Source organism: Prionailurus bengalensis, chromosome B4 (genome assembly GCF_016509475.1).
Source record: "Prionailurus bengalensis isolate Pbe53 chromosome B4, Fcat_Pben_1.1_paternal_pri, whole genome shotgun sequence".
Lineage (NCBI taxonomy): Eukaryota > Metazoa > Chordata > Mammalia > Carnivora > Felidae > Prionailurus > Prionailurus bengalensis.
Genome location: NC_057358.1, coordinates 22,089,474 through 22,108,355, shown reverse-complemented (window position 1 = coordinate 22,108,355; position 18,882 = coordinate 22,089,474). Strand labels below are relative to the sequence as shown.

At 40.8% G+C, this 18,882-nt stretch overlaps 1 protein-coding gene across 1 annotated transcript in view; it reads right to left on the bottom strand.

Moving 5' to 3' along the window:
• Nucleotides 1–18,882, bottom strand: part of KIAA1217 (KIAA1217 ortholog) — a 760,759-nt gene that overhangs the window by 697,201 nt on the left and 44,676 nt on the right. The window lies entirely within an intron of this gene.

The following is an 18,882-nucleotide window of genomic DNA, read 5'->3' as shown; positions in this document are numbered from 1 at the left end:
TTCTTACACCATTCACAAAAACAAACTCAAAATGGATAAAGGACCTAAATGTGAGACAGAAACCATCACAACCCTAGAGGAGAAAGCAGGAAAAGACCTCTCTGACCTCAGCCGTAGCAATCTCTTACTCAACACATCCCCAAAGGCAAGGGAATTAAAAGCAAAAATGAACTATTGGGACCTCATGAAGATAAAAAGCTTCTGCACTGCAAAGGAAACAATCAACAAAACTAAAAGGCAACCAATGGAATGGGAAAAGATATTTGCAAATGACATATCGGACAAAGGGCTAGCATCCAAAATCTATAAAGAGCTCACCAAACTCCACACCTGAACAACAAATAATCCAGTGAAGAAATGGGCAGAAAACATGAATAGACACTTCTCTAAAGAAGACATCCAGATGGCAAACAGGCACATGAAAAGATGCTCAATGTTGCTCTTCATCAGGGAAATACATATCAAAACCACACTTTGATACCAACTCACGCCAGTCAGAATGGCCAAAATGAACAAATCAGGAGACTATAGATGCTGGTGAGGATGTGGAGAAACGGGAACCTTCTTGCACTGTTGGTGGGAATGCAAATTGGTGCAGCCTCTCTGGAAAACAGTGTGGAGATTCCTCAAAAAACTAAAAATAGATCTACCCCATGGCCCAGCAATAGCACTGCTAGGAATTTACCCAAGGGATACAGGAGTGCTGATGCGTAGGGGCACTTGTACCCCAATGTTTATAGCAGCACTTTCAACAATAGCCAAATTATGGAAAGAGCCTAAATGTCCATCAACTGATGAATGGATAAAGAAATTGTGGTTTATATACACAATAGAATACTACATGGCAATGAGAAAGAATGAAATATGGCCGTTTGTAGCAACGTGGATGGAACTGGAGACTGTTATGCTAAGTGAAATAAGTCATACAGAGAAAGACAGATACCATATGTTTTCACTCTTATGTGGATCCTGAGAAACTTACCAGAAGACCATGGGGGAGGGGAAGGGAAAAAAAAGAAAAAGGTTAGAGAGGGAGAGAGTCAAACCATAAGAGACTCTTAAAAACTGAGAACAAACTGAGGGTTGATGGGGGGTGGGAGGGTGTGTGTGTGGGGGGTGGGCATTGAGGAGGGCTCCTGTTGGGATGAGCACTGGGTGTTGTATGGAAACAAACTTGACAATAAATTTCATATTTTAAAAAAATTTTTTAAAAGATTAAAATAAATAAGTAAATAAAATAAAAATTCAGGACTACTTTTCCCCACATTCTTAAAATGCCAGCTTATACTTTCCTTATAAAGAGTTCACAAATATACCTTGGTTCCTGAACATTAAAATCAAAGTCTCTTTCAACAGATTGGAGTAGTCCAAGAAACTTTACTGATGGATTTAACAAATATTTACTGAGCATGAAATATGTGCCTGGTACCATGCTAACAGCCAAAAGCATAACCCTTAGCAAGACCAGGTCTGATCCTTGCCCACATGTGGCTTTTGGTTTAATAAGAGAAGTAAGCATTCAACAAATAAGCATGGAGAAAACTATATAATGGCCAACAGTGGTAAGTGCTCTGAAATTCAAGAATAGATGTAGGGTTGGGGCACCTGGCTGGCTCATTCGGTTGAGTGTCCAACTTTGGCTCAGGTCATGGTCTCATGGTTTGTGAGCTCAAGCCCCACATCGGGCTCACTGCTATCAGACAGTCAGTGCAGAGCCCGCTTCAGATCCTCTGCCCCCCTCTCTGTGCCCCACCCCTGCTTGCACTCTCCCAAAAATAAATAAATATTTAAAACACAAGAATAGATGCAGGGTGTTGATGAAAGAATAAAACAGAGGTACTTCATTTAGACTGAGGTTTCTGGGGAATGTTCTTTTAGGAAGTGACGTGTAAGATGAGGCAGAGTTGGCAGGTGAAGAATTGGAAGCACGAGCACAGATGTCAAGTCCCCGAGGCAGGAAGGAGGCTGGTTCATGTGAGGTTCCAGCTCCCATCCGTGTTCCCCAGCATCTAAACACTTTGCTTCTCCTTTTATCCCCACTGCCGCCTGCATTTTCAGCCTTTTCCTCTCTCCTTTCCTTCTGTGTGAACAGAATCTGTCTTCTCCCTCCAACTATCCATCAAGACTGTATCAGTGACCTGTGGCCCCTACTTGAAAACTTCATTGGGCACCTTTGATCTGTCTACAGCTCTTTGCCCTGTTGATTGCCCCTTTCTTCTTGACTTTTTGACACTTTCTCGTCTCTTGGATTCAGTGATGATGTTTTCTTCCTGTTTTTATTTACCTCTTGAGACACCACTTCTTTGGTCTGTCCCTTAAATACTGGTTGCTCCCATGTTCCATCCTCCACACATTTCCCTTCTTATTCATGAAACGTTCTTCTCCAGTGACCCCTCCCATCACAACACTTCACCACAACCAACATTCGGATGACTTCCTAAGCAACTCTTTCTCTCCAGAATAAAAATCCCTGCTATATTTCCTCTTGGTTGTTTCAGAACCTCTAGAGTCACTGTGTCCAGCACTGGGGAATGGCTCAGGGAAAAGGAACATGCTTTTGTCACCATCCCTATGCTCTGACCATAGAAGAGATAATGTCTCCACTGTACTATTCCCCCCCTCACTATTTCTTCCCTAATGGAAAAGTTACAAACCTTATTGCCCGGCTCTTGAAATATTAATCAGGACTCATTTTGAGAAAGTATGGGGTTACTGTTCTTTGGAGACAAAATGAGGCTTCTTTCACGTTGCTGTCACTTTCTAATTCAGAGGTAACTTCTGTCCCAAGGCTTGCTCTTCCAAGGTTACTACTCCCTGGGGGCAACCAGCCAGAGTACTTTTTCTGGTCTCCTGAATTAGATGACCCAGCTTCTGCCTTCTTGGAGAAGAAAGGAGAAAGCCCTTCTTGGAATTCCAGACTTAGGCCTCATGGCTGGGCTTACTTTGGGGTGTAAGTTGCTTACCTGATTATTAGTAAAGCAGTGATTTATGTCTCATTTGTGTATTTTCTTTATGTGTACATTTCTATGTTAGGAAACTACAGAAGAGAGAAGGGCATTAAAATGCCATCCCTGTGTAAATTCATCACCAGCCCTTTCCTTTCTCAGTAAAAGGCACCTTCCAAGTGCCCATTCCAAGTGGTCCTAGTGCCCTCTTTCTCCCTTCCAGTTGGTTACCTTCCCTTCCAGTTCTTTCCTAGTAGAATGTAAATATGTCCTTCTTATCTCTGTTTTCTTAGTTGGGGCTTTAGCACCAGGAATGTGCGAACCTGATAATATCACTCTCCTGCTTGGAGTCCTTCTGTCCCTCCAAAGCTTTCAGCGCAAAGCCCAGCTCCTTCATGTGACATGCCTCTCCTGTCCCAACTTCTCTTACACCCAGCTAAATTATCAGGGGGCACTACACAGCTGTTCATACCTATCCCCTACTGCACTCACTGCCCTCTTTGTCAGCCATTTTTTTTAATGTTTATTTATTTTTGAGAGAGAGAGAGAGACAGTGCAAGTGGGGTAGCAGGGGTGGGGGCAGAGAGCAAGGGAGATGCAGAATCCGAAGCAGGCTCCAGGCTCTGAGCTGTCAGCACAGAGCCCGACATGGGGCACAAACTGAAGAACCGCGAGATCATGACTTGAGCCAAAGTCAGACGCTCAACCGACTGACCCACTCAGACGTCCCTGTCCACCTCTTTTTAGAAACCATTTCTGACCATCCTTTTCCATCACTTATCCTAATTATTCACTGCTTCTTTATGTTCCCCCAGCACCCTGAATGTTCCTGTGTCTCCCAGCTAATTCATAAGGTCCTAAGGAGGTAGGACTCTAACTGCCTATCTCTGTATCTTTTCTATTAGCACAGGATAGGCCCTGGATGAATGTTTGCTTAAGCAATGACTGAACAGAGGTGAGAATAAGAATGGCATGTTGTTGGAGAGGCTACATGAGCACATAGCCATAACCACGACTCTGCAGTCAAATGGCTTCTGTGAACCTACATATTTGTCACATGAACTTCCAGTAACATCAGGGTTGAAAACAAATTATTGTTCTTTGCTGTTAAGTGGTGCCTAGAGGAAATCAGATCATGATAAACTTGATCAAACTGTTACCTGTTTGTTTGAATGTCAAGATCACTGCCATAAATAAAAACTATTCTTTATATATTACAAAAGCAAAAACTAGTGTTTGCTGTATTCATTGTAGCACACCGCTAAGTGACAATTACAGGGCATGGAGCCACATGTGATTTAGAAGCTGGAAAAGTCTCTTGGAGAAGGACCCAGTTTTCCTTTATAATACATGATTTTCAACTTGTCATCTGACTTAAATTTCCTACTGAGTAGAATAATACTGAAATCATTGTTAACTAAAGAAATTTAACTGCTGTCTACCTTCTTATTGGCCACATTTTCTTCTGTAAGTCACCTTCAAATTTTTAAAAATATTTTTTAAATATTTTAAATATGTAAATTTTTTTAATTAAATGTAAATATTTTTAAAAAATTAAATTACCGAGTAACCCTGATAAGACATGGAGATTTGAAAGCTGCACATGTTAGGTAGGATAGCAAGTGAATGCTTTTTATTCTAATGTTTAATGCACACTTCTGGGGTTGAAAAAAGTGATTAAAAAAAGAAGGGAAACAGTTTTCTATCCAACCGTCCTATAGTGTTTATTATAACTAACATTGAGATGCATTAATAAGGAAGTTCCAAGTACATGGCTAGCCCAATTAAATTTTGAAAAATCACATTAAAGTTTTAATGACTGTTTGGGACTAGATCAGCTTTAAAAGTGGATACTTACTCAACTCCCTGAGATTTTCTTTCTTTACCAACTGGTGAACTGTCTCAGCATAAGCATATGTATGCAGACACATGGTCTTACTACTAACCTTTGACTGATTTTTTTTTTCATCCTTCCATGTTGCTGCCTTTTTTTTTCTACTGCTATTCTTCTCTTTACTGCTGGAAAAAGGTGTAAAAAAATCTTTGGACAACAGTGTAGACATTCAACTGTGGCCGCTAGAATTCAACCTCTGCACCACTATCCATTCCAAACCTTTTTTGATCATCAAAACATTTGATGAACCTGAATACTTCCATCTCAGGGTACACTGATGCAACCTTAGGATGTCACAAATTCCTTATTAACCTCACTTTCAGTCCCATTCAGATGGTATGGGAACACTGAAGACTAGTCTAACTCAACCAGCACTGAGGTGAAAAGATTTACTTCCACCTGCCCCATGCATGACGGTAGCCATCATCATGGCCAGTTCCCTTGTTCTTATAGCCCCTGTGCCTCGAGTGAAAGGAGAACCAATGGAGGAGCCTGTATATGGCAGAATAAACCTGCACCTCCTCACCTACTTAATTGGATTCATGTATGTCTATTAACCTGTCTGTGCCGTCTCCTGAAATCATACGTGACAGCCTGGGTAGTGAGTTAAAACTTCCCTAAGCCTGAGAAGAGAGAAAAAGCTCAGCATAAAATAAAATAGGCTAGTCCCCTAATAAGGTATATATGAGGCAATGGGAGAAGGGAGCTAAATGGGGATATAGTGTCAAGTCAAAGGAAATAATTTCCTCCTCCGTCTAGTCAAGGAGCACAGGAAAGAAACGCACCCTTCATACAGACATTGCAGGTGGATAGAGAAGCAACCTGGAACTTTTAAAGCATGCATACAACTTTCTGAGAGAAATTCACAGACAGGAAACTGGTGGTTCACATTAAGCACCTCGTTTCCAATCTGATATCCAGAAAACAGAGGAGTTATGAATCAGCCCATGGTCTGTCGGATATAATTATCCTCTCTCTACACCATTATCTAATTATTATTAGTATTACTGTTGTTTCTGTTAATTGCCTTCTACTCAATAAAGATACCTCTTCTGAAATCAGGCCTTCAGATACTGTAACATTCAAAATTAAGCATTTATTTACTTCAAACATAATGAAACCCATATATGAAAAATCTACAGGAAACATCATACTATTGGTGAAAGTCAGAAAGCTTTTCTCTAGGATCAGAAACAATGCGAGATGCCCACTGTTGGCATCTTGTACTCAACATAGTACTACTTTTGTGCTATTGAATTGTATGAGTTCTTTATATATATTGGATATGAATCCTTATCAGAAATATGATTTGCAAGTACTTTTTTCCCATTCTGTAGGTTGTGTTTTCCCTTTGCTGATGGTTTCTTTTGCTGTGCAGAAGCTTTTTAGTTTGATGTAGTCCCATTTGTTTATATTTTATTTTGTTGCTTGTATGTTACGAGTGATTTCTAAAAAATCATGACCAAGACCCATGTCCATGAGCTTTCTTCCTACGTTTTCTTCTAGGAGTTTCATAGATTCAGGTCCTACATTTAAGTCTCTAATCTATTTTGAGTTTATTTTTTCTGAGTGGAAAATGAACACAGGATCTGAATTGACATTTTTTCCAAGAAGCTATATGAATAGCTGCAGGTATATGAAGATATGTTCAACACCACTAGTCATAGGGAAATGCAAGTTAAAACCACAGTGAGATATCACCTCCTGCCTATTAGAATGGCCATCATGAAAAAGATAAGAGATAACAAATGCTGGCCTGGGATGTGGAGGAGAGGGAACCCTTGTGAACTGTTGGCAGGATTACAAATTGGTGCAGCCATTATGAAAAACATTGTGGAAGCTCCTCAAAAATTAACCTAGAATTGCCTTATGATTCAGCAGTTCCACTTCCGGGAACATATCCAAAGTATATAAAAGCACTGACTTGAAAAGATATCTGCACCTCTGTGTTTACAGCAGCATTATTCACAATAGCCAAGACATGAAAACAACTAAGTGTCCATCAAAAGATGAGTGGATAAAGAAGTTGTGGTACACATGTATAAGGAACTATTGTTCAGCTACGAAAAATGAGGAAATCTTACCATTGGTGACAGCATAGATGGATTTTGAAGGCGTTACGCTACATGAAATAAGTCAGACAGAGAAAGACAAATACTACATGATCTCACTTATATGTGGAATCTTTAAACACATACACACACACACACCAAACTCATAGAAAAAGAGGTCAGATTTGCAGATTTGTGGTTACTAGAGGTGAAGTGTGGGAGGAGAGAGAATTGGAGGATGGTGGTCAAAGGTACAAACTCTCTCTCAAAAAATAAATAAACATTGAAAAATGTTTTTAAATAAAATAAAAAAACAAACACTAAAAACACCATATATTTAACTTTCAAACTCATCTTTAGCATTCCCAATATTATTTTTCAAAATATTAACCCACATGGCACAAAAACAGACACATAGACCAATGGAATAGAATAGAAACCCCAGAACTAGACCCACAAACGTATGGCCAACTCATCTTTGACAAAGCAGAAAAGAACATCCAATGGAAAAAAGACAGCCTCTTTAACAAATGGTGCTGGGAGAACTGGACATCAACATGCAGAAGGTTGAAACTAGACCACTACTCACACCATTCACAAAAATAAACTCAAAATGGATAAAGGACCTAAATGTGAGACAGGAAACCATCAAAACCTTAGAGGAGAAAGCAGGAAAAGACCTCTCTGACCTCAGCCGTAGCAATCTCTTACTCGACACATCCCCAAAGGCAAGGGAATTAAAAGCAAAAGTGAATTACTGGGACCTTATGAAGATAAAAAGCTTCTGCACAGCAAAGGAAACAACCAACAAAACTAAAAGGCAACCAACGGAATGGGAAAAGATATTCGCAAATGACATATCGGACAAAGGGCTAGTATCCAAAATCTATAAAGAGCTCACCAAACTCCACACCCGAAAAACAAATAACCCAGTGAAGAAAGGGCAGAAAACATGAATAGACACTTCTCTAAAGAAGACATCCGGATGGCCAACAGGCACATGAGAAGATGTTCAGCGTCGCTCCTTATCAAGGAAATACAAATCAAAACCACACTCAGGTATCACCTCACGCCAGTCAGAGTGGCCAAAATGAACAAATCAGGAGACTATAGATGCTGGAGAGGATGTGGAGAAACGGGAACCCTCTTGCACTGTTGGTGGGAATGCAAATTGGTGCAGCCACTCTGGAAAGCAGTGTGGAGGTTCCTCAGAAAATTAAAAATAGACCTACCCTATGACCCAGCAATAGCACTGCTAGGAATTTACCCAAGGGATACAGGAGTACTGATGCATAGGGGCACTTGTACCCCAATGTTCATAGCAGCACTCTCAACAATAGCCAAAGTATGGAAAGAGCCTAAATGTCCATCAACTGATGAATGGATAAAGAAATTGTGGTTTATATACACAATGGAATATTACGTGGCAATGAGAAAAAATGAAATATGGCCTTTTGTAGCAACGTGGATGGAACTGGAGAGTGTGATGCTAAGTGAAATAAGCCATACAGAGAAAGACAGATACCATATGGTTTCACTCTTATGTGGATCCTGAGAAACTTAACAGGAACCCATGGGGGAGGGGAAGGAAAAAAAAAAAAAAAAAGAGGTTAGAGTGGGAGAGAGCCAAAGCATAAGAGACTGTTAAAAACTGAGAACAAACTGAGGGTTGATGGGGGGTGGGAGGGAGGAGAGGGTGGGTGATGGGTATTGAGGAGGGCACCTTTTGGGATGAGCACTGGGTGTTGTATGGAAACCAATTTGTCAATAAATTTCATTAAAAAAATAAATAAATAAATAAATAAAATGCAAAAAAAAAAAAACAAAATATTAACCCACATCATTTACTGTTTATTTATCTACAGATTTCTACTTTTGTTCTTTTCTAAAATGTTTAATTGAAGTATAGTTGACATATAATATTATATTAATTTCAGGTGTATAGCATAGTGATTCAATAATTATATATATTCAAAATGCTAACCACGGTAAGTTTAGTTATCATCGGTCACCATATAAAGTTATTAAGTATTACTGACTATATTCCCTATGTTGTAATTTTCATCCCCATGACTTATTTATTTTATAACTGGAAGTTTGTACCTCTTTATCCCCTTTACCTGTTTCACCTATTACCCTGCCCTCTGGCAATCAGCACTTAGTTACCTGTATTTATGAGTCTGTTTTTTGGAGTTTTTTTTGTTGTTTGTTCATTCATTTGTTTTGATTCCACATTTAAGTGAAACCTCGGGTATTTGTCTTTCTGTCTGACTTGTTTTACTTACCATAAAACCCTCCAGGTCCATCCATGTGGTTGTGAATGGCACGATTTTATTCTTTTCTGTGGCTGAGTAATATTCCATTGTGTATATGTACCACATCTTATTTATCCATTCATCATGCTACTATAAATAATGCTGCAATAAAACTGAAAAGTACCATACACTCTAGTAATTCCACTTCCGGGTATTTAGCCAAAGAAAATGAAAACACTAATTCAAAAGGTTTCCATTTTTTTTTTAACCTTATACTTCTTTGAAGCAGGCCTCAGACTCACATAATAACCACAGGTAATATGATACAAATACATGTGAACCAACAGAAACTAAAAGGAAATAATGCAATAATATACTGCTTCATAATTGTAAACAACAGGAAGCGTAGATGGTGACCGGAGGCAAACCGAAATCCGTTTTGTAATCATTAGTTCACAATCAGTCCATTAGGCTCTCGGTGACACACAGCACGGCCAAATTTCTGGGGTTGACTATTGACTTTTCTATTTTTTTCCTGCTGCCATTGGTACTCCCACAAAACATATTAAATCTTCTCCCTCTGGGCTTATTATTTTCTGTTTCTCCTCTCTTTTCATTCCTCATTTGTTTTTGCTTTGCATTCATGTAGTTGTAGTATCACTCCTCACTCGAGGCCACGGGGGAGAAAAGATAACCTACATTCATCTCTGCATTGCACATCCTGTCCTCTCTCACCCATAGGATCACAGAGGTGTTGAACTTCAGCGCTGTTAGGGACTTTTATGGTCACGGAAGATGACAGAGATTAAGAGACTCAGGTAAAAATTATATGGCCAGTTGGGTAATAAAACTGAATTAGTCAACTGTAGTGGGACTAAATCAGGAGTCGTCATCCCCTGGAGCATGACGAAAGATCCATGGTTAGGAACTGCCATATATACTTCAAGAGATGTCTTTCTCTATCCATAGATTTGGGTTCTTAGGATTTCTTCAGGATTTTAATTTATCTTAGCCAGTTCCAAGGATCCAAGCTATTTTCTCTTCCAGACCTTTTGTTCCGTTTGCTCTGCAGCTCAGGAAAGAATGCGGGCCACAGCCCGAGGCAGCTGGAACTTCAAGAGTCTGCACGGGGGCAGTACCACTGCAGACCTCTGGATTGGAAGCATCAACCCTGCCGGCTACACAGACTGTGATTTGCCAGAGTATTTGTATAATAAGGATGAAATTCAGTTTGTATTTAATTATTGTTTTGATGATTTGGTGGTTCTAAGTCATTTGCCAATGGGATTTTAAAATCTTTTTCCTTTGATTTTACCCTTCCTCGTAATGCAGCAGTTAAATACCACCGATTACGGCTCACAAATGGAAAAAATTAGCAATGATCATTAAAAAAATTGTAGAAAATGGTACAATGGACCTAACAGCTCCTTCCCTCAGAGGATGCCCAGAGATTAAGGAAACATGGGAAAGCAACATGAAAGGAGCATTCAGAAGCTGAATGTCAAAATTCAAGGGCCCCAACGAGAAGGCGGAGAGAAAATCAGAAGGGGGAGGGACGCTAGATCCTTGGGACACGTGGACACTAAGGAAGAAAGGTATCAAGAGAGGTGGGGGTGATACGGCAGCAGCAGCCTTGACTTCTGCCATCTCTAGGCTTGACCTGTGCCCCATTAAAGGCCGCCAGGATCAGAATATCCCCCAAGATTCATCAAAGGTCATAACAAGAAAGGAGGAAGAGTGTCTGTTAGACTATCTGGAAAAATGCTGGGAAGGTCCCTGGGCAGAACATTAAAACTCTGTATTCTAGTGAAGTTTCCATCTAAAGAAAGCCCCTCACATGGATCACGTGGTGCCAGGAGCACTCTGTTGTGAGCAATCACCACATTTCCTTTAAAACAGAGGTTAATCAGGGATGGGATTCTTCTGTCTTTGGAGTTCTTCTGGGAAACTAACTTCCCCTTCCCTTTCTCTCACTTTTTTGATGTGATTATCTCCAGTATACACACACTTTGATTATCTTGTGTCACTGATTCATTTGTTCAAAAAACACTGAGTGCCTCTTATGTTCCAGGCACCGTACCATACCAAGAGGATTCTGAAATGAATTCCACTCCTCCCCAGGTGCTCCCAGCTCAGCAGAGGAGACACTAGGAAGGCTGGTCATTAGATAGTGTAGGAAACATCCAGGAGAGGTAAACTCTGATAGGGGCAGGGAGGAGGGAATGGTGAGCAAGCAGTTGGGGGAGAATTCATAGATGAGGACACTTTTAAGTTGGGTCTTGCAGGTAAGTAGAAATTTGTCAGGAAGATGAGAAGGGAACAGAATAATTAAGCTCCAAAGGTAGAGTTGAAAGTGAAAGTCGGAAATTTTTATGATCTAGGATTTCCTTCATGTTCTAAAACATGATGTGGTAAAACTCATATTAGGTTGGCCTATGAAAAGATTTTTGAGATTAGTTTGGAGTTTGGACTTACGGTGTTTTCGATCCTTTAAAAAAGATTAATTTGCTTATTATAGAATAGACCACCATTCCATTCTCCAACATACTTCCAAGAACTGCAAGTGTGGATAACTCTTGTTTCAATCAATGGGATTCTTGTACTCAAATGTTTTGAGAGTCCATTACAGAGAGTTGGGTCAACTCAGTCACATACATGCTCCACAGGTACAAATTTAATTCCCAGCTTACATCTTAAATTTTCGAAAACTATTATAGCTACTTCAACCAAGAAATAGGTGGATAGCTATTTGACTTTTGATTATGTTCACAAGCAAATATACAGATAAAGCAGGCACAGCACATAAAGCATATTTCAATCCAAAGCTCTAAAATGATTTCTACTAATTGTGAGTTTATTGGTCATGCTTCTTTGGGTACAATGATCTCCTATTCCTTGTAGGGAGGATTTTATCTTTTCTTTCTGTAAGGTTTTACATGATGATCATGGAAACTCTGATTATAACCAGTGACACTGGTCTTTAGCCAAATTTGCCTCCATTATTGTTTGACATTTACTCATTGGCACCATTGTTTATCAAATCTGGAATCTTTCTTCAACTAGGCAAAAATACTTTCTATATAACACTGGAGTTCCCATAAAATATAAGAAACATTAAACTGGTGAATAGGCTTGCAGAGTATCTATCACTAATGTCAAAGGTCCATCCCAAGTCCATCAATATGAAAACCTAGGTTAGGTACTCAACCTCTGTGCCTCCGCTACCTTCCATGGAAAGTGGAGATAATGATAGTTTATAAGGCTCTTATATAATGGAATGCAATAACATAAGTAGCATACATAGCTTAGCACAAGTCTGACCCATTGAAGGCACTCAGCAAATACCTACTCACTTTATCTCATGACGAGTTTTTTTAAGAAGCCAAGAACCTAGGGGCACCTGGGTGGCGCAGTCGGTTAAGCGTCCGACATCAGCCAGGTCACGATCTCGCGGTCCGTGAGTTCGAGCCCCGCGTTGGGCTCTGGGCTGATGGCTCAGAGCCTGGAGCCTGTTTCTGATTCTGTGTCTCCCTCTCTCTCTGCCCCTCGCCCGTTCATGCTCTCTCTCTGTCCCAAAAAATAAATAAACGTTGAAAAAAAAATTTAAAAAAAAAAAAAAAAAAAAAGAAGCCAAGAACCTAAAGGCACGGAATAAAATCTAATGCTTAGGAGTTAATAAAAATGTCTCTTCTTTATGCTTGCATTCATTAGTAACATGTCATAACTAATGCTTTTGATATAAGAGGAAGAAAAATCATTTCAAAATAAATGTAATCAAACATAAAATACCTCAGGGAACCAGAGAAAGTACAATATTGCATAAATAGTGGAAAATTATACCTATAACACGCTTCTTAATTCTGAGTTAATGAAAATAAAGGTGAATGTCACATGTGGTTATTTTAATTAGAACTTATATCCAGGTGGTTAAAAATAGTCAAATTTTCAGAAACAATTCTTCAGCCTTCAATTAACATTTGGATCAAAGTACAATTTTTTCCCATGCTATTCAAAGCTATAAAATAAACCTACCTTTGAAGCAAACAAATATTTTGTTCAATGATTTCCACTCTAAAAAAAATAAATAAAGGCTTGTTTAAGCCCACAGCTAAAGAGTAAATAAAATGTAAATGTCTTAAGAACCAAAAAAAAAAAAAAGGCAAAGTTAATACTATTTCAATTCATTAAATCACTACTGACACATAACACAACACTTCCAACTGCTAATTAATGACATTCTGAGATTCCAGGAATTGATGAAAATGTTCACAGTGAAATTCAATCTGTTTCTTTATGAAAACTATTTTGGGCTTAACATACACCACAGGATAACTGAACAAGGATAGCCAGCATCCAGCTGGCTCTAGCAAGAGCTCACAAATACCCACAAACTGCCTCTGTCTTCCCTCTAACCTGAGGGATGTGAAATACAGAATCGGCTGTCAAAAACAAAACACATAATAACACAGCAGACCCACTTTTTGCCTATGAAAACAATCTTCCGGAAAATTTATTTAAAAAGTAGACACAATAAAATATGTCCGCTGATGTTCCCTCATCTCAACATTTTTCAAAACCTGAACCTGAGGTTCCATTGCCCATAATTAGTCACAAATACTTTCAAGACACATAATCTGACAGGAAACCCCTGGAGACATCTCTGAATATAGTAAAGGAAGCCAGGAGGTTAAAACTTCTTCTTCACATTTTTCTTCAACCAGATTTGCTAAACCGAGGAAATTATTTGATTTGCAAGACCATTAGCCACACTGACAAATTAATTTCATCAATCACAGTAAAATGGGATGAAATTGAATATTTTTTCATACTGAAAGTAAATTCAAGGACACTAGGGAAGAGGTGGAAAAATAGTATCCTATTATCGAAAAGACATTTTAAGCTCCTGTAAGGACCTCATGACGCATAATATGGGGAACTGAAAACCAGAAGACACGGTTTTCGCTTACATTTCAAAATACTTCAGCACATAGAACTCTTATTGGTTTATATTATTAAAATCTGTGAATGAAAAAACCCTCCCAGACAACACATCCGTTCCTGGGCATAGGACACCGCACACAGCATTGTAGAAGGCACTCTAATGGCCAGCTTGTTATGGGTAGGAAAGACAAGGTGTGTGCTTCCTGATGAAGCACTAAACTTCAAATATTTCCAAGCTAAGGGAGTACTTGAACGTATTAATGGTAATATAAAACAAGACCAAGTTCATTCTCCCAGGATGCTGCTATTGGAACTCTCCTGCATTTATGCCACCGTTAGTCCATCATGGCCTCTCATTCAAGCTCTTAAATTAGTCATTCATTTATTCAATAAGTATACTTTAGGTTAGATTTTGAAGGATTGTTGCAGGCTATGCCAAAAAGTTTAGAGTTTCACTAAGGGCAATGCAGAAGAAGTGAAAGGTTTTAAGCAGGAGAATGACATGATCAGATTTTTATTTTAGAAAGTTGACAGTTTGGATATTAAATGGGATGCAGTTAGGAGTAGATACCTGCAAAGCAGCTTCAGAAAGAACCAAGCTAACCCAGGCAATAAGTAATAATGACGCAAAGAAGGCTGTGGGAGTGAGGTTCAAGAGAATGAAAAGGAATCAGGGCATACAAGGAAGGTTATGAAAAAGAAAATACTGGGGACAAAGCAAAGTTGGAGAGTTGGTTGGGAATGATGTGTTCCATTTAAAACAGGTTGAATTTGAGGTCAATTTTAGCCCTTTATGTACAATTAGTACATAGGAGCAAGATATCTATCTAGACCTCATAAGCTGATAGGAGATGGACCTAAATTAGGAAGACATCTCTAATGCAAATGATTATTCAGGGGGTGCCAGAGGACAGCACAGGTAGAAAATTTAGGGTTAAGAAAAAAAAGAGCAGAAGACTGAGCACTAGGGGACCTGGGTGGCTCCGTCAGTTAAGTATCCAACTCTTGAGTTCAGCTCAGGTCATGATCTCACATTTCATGGAATCGAGCCCCATGTCCAGCTCTGTGCTGACAGTGTGGAGCCTGCTTCAGATTCTCTCTCTCCCTCTCTCTCTCTACCCCTCTCCTGTTTGCATGCTCGCTCTCTCTCTCTCTCAAAATAAATAAATAATCTTAAAAAAAAAAGACTAAACACTAAGAAAGCACCAATGTTTTAGAAATGGGCACAGAGAGAAGAGAATAAAGACAGATGGAGAAGGAAAGGAAGGAAGAAACTGTAAGAGTAAGTCTAGAGAAAGCCAAGGACAAATGTTTCAAGGCAATCATGGCCAAAATTGGCAAGTGTTGCTAAGTTGTCAACTGAACTAAAGACAGAAAAGTGCAGTGAATTTAATAAAAAGAAGAAGGACAATAGGGAGTCGGGAATCTTGGTTGTACAAATGCTCAGCTGGACTGAATTAGGATGCACTTGGAGGTGAGGAATTGGAGATAAGAGTGTAAAGAACATTTTCATGGCCTATGAATACCCACTTCTAGAAAGTTCCACCAATGAGAACAAAAATGTCAGCTGTGGCATAATTCCAAGTGGTGGCAGGGCACTGAAGTTACTCCAGACTTGGTGTAGCAGCAAGGCAGGAGCCAGAGGGCAAAGGCTTCATGACATGGGGGGCAAAAGTGAGGACCACCATTGACAGTAATTCAGGAAAAGGGACTCCTGGCTCTTAGTACACACGCTGTGGCAAAAGAGCAGATTCTACATGCGTGCACTCATTCGTTCATTTAAGAAGTATTTCTTGAGTAGCTGCTATTTTGGACACTGTGTTAGATGCTGGGAAGATTCTTGGTAAACACATCACATGTGCTTCCTGCTCTCAAAGAACCTACAGTAGGGAGGCTGCTGCAAATGTGGAAGCCTTGAGATGGAGGAAGATGTCCGTTAAAACTCAAAGGCAGGGGGCACCTAGAGGGCTCGGTTAGTTGAGCATCTGACTCTTGATCATGGCTCAGATCATGATCCCACGGTCATGTGATCAAGCCCTGTGTCAAGCTCCTCGCTGAGCATGGAGCCTGCCTGAGATACTTTCTCACTCTCTCCCTCTGCCCCTCTCCCCCACTTGTGTTCTCTCTCTCTCTAAGAAGAAAGAAAGAAAGAAAGAAAGAAAGAAAGAAAGAAAGAAAGAAAGAAAGAAAGAGAGAGAGAGAGAGGGAGGGAGGGAGGGAGGGAGGGAGGGAAGGAAGGAAGGAAGGAAGGAAGGAAGGAAGGAAGGAAGGAAGGAAGGAAGAAAGAAAGAAAGAAAAAGAAAGAAAGAAAGAAAGAAAGAAAGAAAGAAAGAAAGAAAGAAAGAAAGAAAGAAAGAAAAGAAAGAAAGAAAGACACTCAAAGGTAATAGCTTCCACTGAAGAAGAGGGCAAAAGAAGGGACTTTTGTTCACTAGGAAACCAGTTCTCCGTAAGGCACAGTGCATAGGTTTTGGAGGACGGCAGTGGTGGAGGCTGGGTCAGGAGGAGAAGCACACAGCAGGCCAGACTATGCAGAAGAGGTAACATACCTTCTAGGGACTTTAATTTTGAGAAGGAACTAAGAATAGCAGGGGTGTGCAATCTGGAGGCGCTATTAGCCTTGGGGTTTCCAGTGGAATTCACCCCAAAGGGGGAGGTCCTGATTAGTAGGGCTTCTCAGGGAATCCAAACGTGGGACACAATAGTAGCTTCTGGGACTTGGTTCTCATTACAAAACCAGCCTAGACCTGGTTAGACTGTGGGCCCAGGGAGTGCAGGACAATGGGAGGCAGGAGGATGTATTCCCCAGTGTCAGTCACACATACAGGAGGAAGCTGGAAGCGTCAGGAAGAAGCTGGACCTTTTGCAAAGGAGCCCGCCAGTTCTACATCACGGTTCTGAGGGAATCCACCCTGACCTTGGTATCCTTCTAACTTTTGTGTCACTTTTGGATGCTCACCTTCATCACTTCCCTCACCATCTGTGACTCCTCCTCTGGGATCTAGTTTTGATTCTTTCCTAATGAGGAATGTGCTCTCTTAACTGTCTCAACTCCCACGGTCTTGATAGTCGCCTCATCCTGACATGTTCTCCCCGGACCCAAGAGGCTGATTTGCAGTTGCGTTGGTAGTACATATTTTTTTAAATGTTTTATTCATTTTTGGGAGAGAGAGAGAGAGAGAATGCATGCATGAGTGGGGTAAGGGTAGAAAGAGGTGGAGACAGAAGATCCCAAGTGGGCTCTGTGCTGACAGCAGGGAGCCTGATGCGAGGCTCAAACTCATGAACTGCGAGATCATGACCTGAGCCAAAGTCATTTGCTTAACTGACTGAGCCACCCAGACGCCTATATTGTATTTTCTCAAACCCTTCCCTTCTTGTTGCCTCAAGACTGCAGTTTTTAACCCACCACACTGTTCAACTCCTCAAATCACCTCTGAGAGTCACCCCAATCACCCAGGGTCAGAAGACCAGCAAGTAAAAGATGCATCACAGTCTTCATCCAAATTCTAGAAGAAATAAAATGCCAATACTTCCTCCAACACCTTCATTCCCTTCCTTTCTCTTTTATTCCTCAAGACAAAACCCTAGCTAGCCCCTCAGCCGCCCCCCCCCGCCCCGTTTCTTGCTAGTTTCCTCTGCAGAGACACAAAGAGGTCTTTTTTCTTGCCAAATATTTTGATCATATCACATCCCTACGGGCTGAGTGTCAGACACTATAAAGTGTTTTTCAAAAGAGATACTTTTTTTTAACATTTATTTATTATTGAGAGACAGAGAGAGATAGAGCATGAGCATGGGAGGGGCAGAGAGGTGGGGAGACACAGAATCTGAAGCAGGCTCCAGGGTCTGAGCTGTCAGCACAGAGCCCGACACGGGGCTCAAACCTGCAAACCATGAGACCATGACTTGAGCTGAAGTCGGACGCTTAACCGACTGAGCCACCCAGGCGCCCCCAAAAGAGATATTCTTATGGGTCAGTAAGATTCTCTGGGCCCCGTAGTCTTCGCTTCCTAAATGGCTCCTTCTGGTGGTCCTGAGGCCCTTCTGCCAGCTTTCTTGATTCCTTCTTCACCTCCTACGGTCTTTCCCTTTCCTTCACTCCAACCAAGCAAATGTTCTTTGGCACTTTGTTTAATCCTTCCAACCCCATCTCTAGACCTCTTTCCCCATCGCTGCTGGCAGAGAACGATCCCCTTCGCCATCACCCCAACCGCTCTGTTTTCCCACAGAAGTTCTCACTCAAATTCTAACCCGTACAAATAATGTTGCCACACCAGGTAGAAAAGTTGAACACACACCTCTGCCTCCCAGACACCTATCTGGGATGTAGGTTAATGGAAGGCAGGGAACATGGTGCAAAAATGTCCAGCACAGTCCTTAGGATAACGTCAGTGTTTACACAGGGTGCAAACTAGGGGTGCCCGGGGGCTCAGTTGGTTGAGTGTCCAGCTCTTGGTTTGGGCTCAGGTCATGATCTCACAGCTTTGTGGATTCGAGACCCAGACTGGGCTCTGCGCTGGCAGTGTGGAGCCTGCTTGGGATACTCTCTCTCTCTCCCTCTCTCTCTACACCTCCCACCACCTGCGCTGTCTCTGTCTCTCTTAAAATAAATAAATAAGCTTTTGAAAAAAGGGTGCGAAACAACAGGAAAATCTGAACATTGCGAGCAACCTAAGCATGGATCAGTCTTCGCTCGCTTGTGGACAAAATCGGAAGCAGATGTTTTTCTCCATTGCCCTTCGCATGTGCACCCCCTCCCTGATGAACTTTCTCTCTTCAGCCCTCTCCCGATA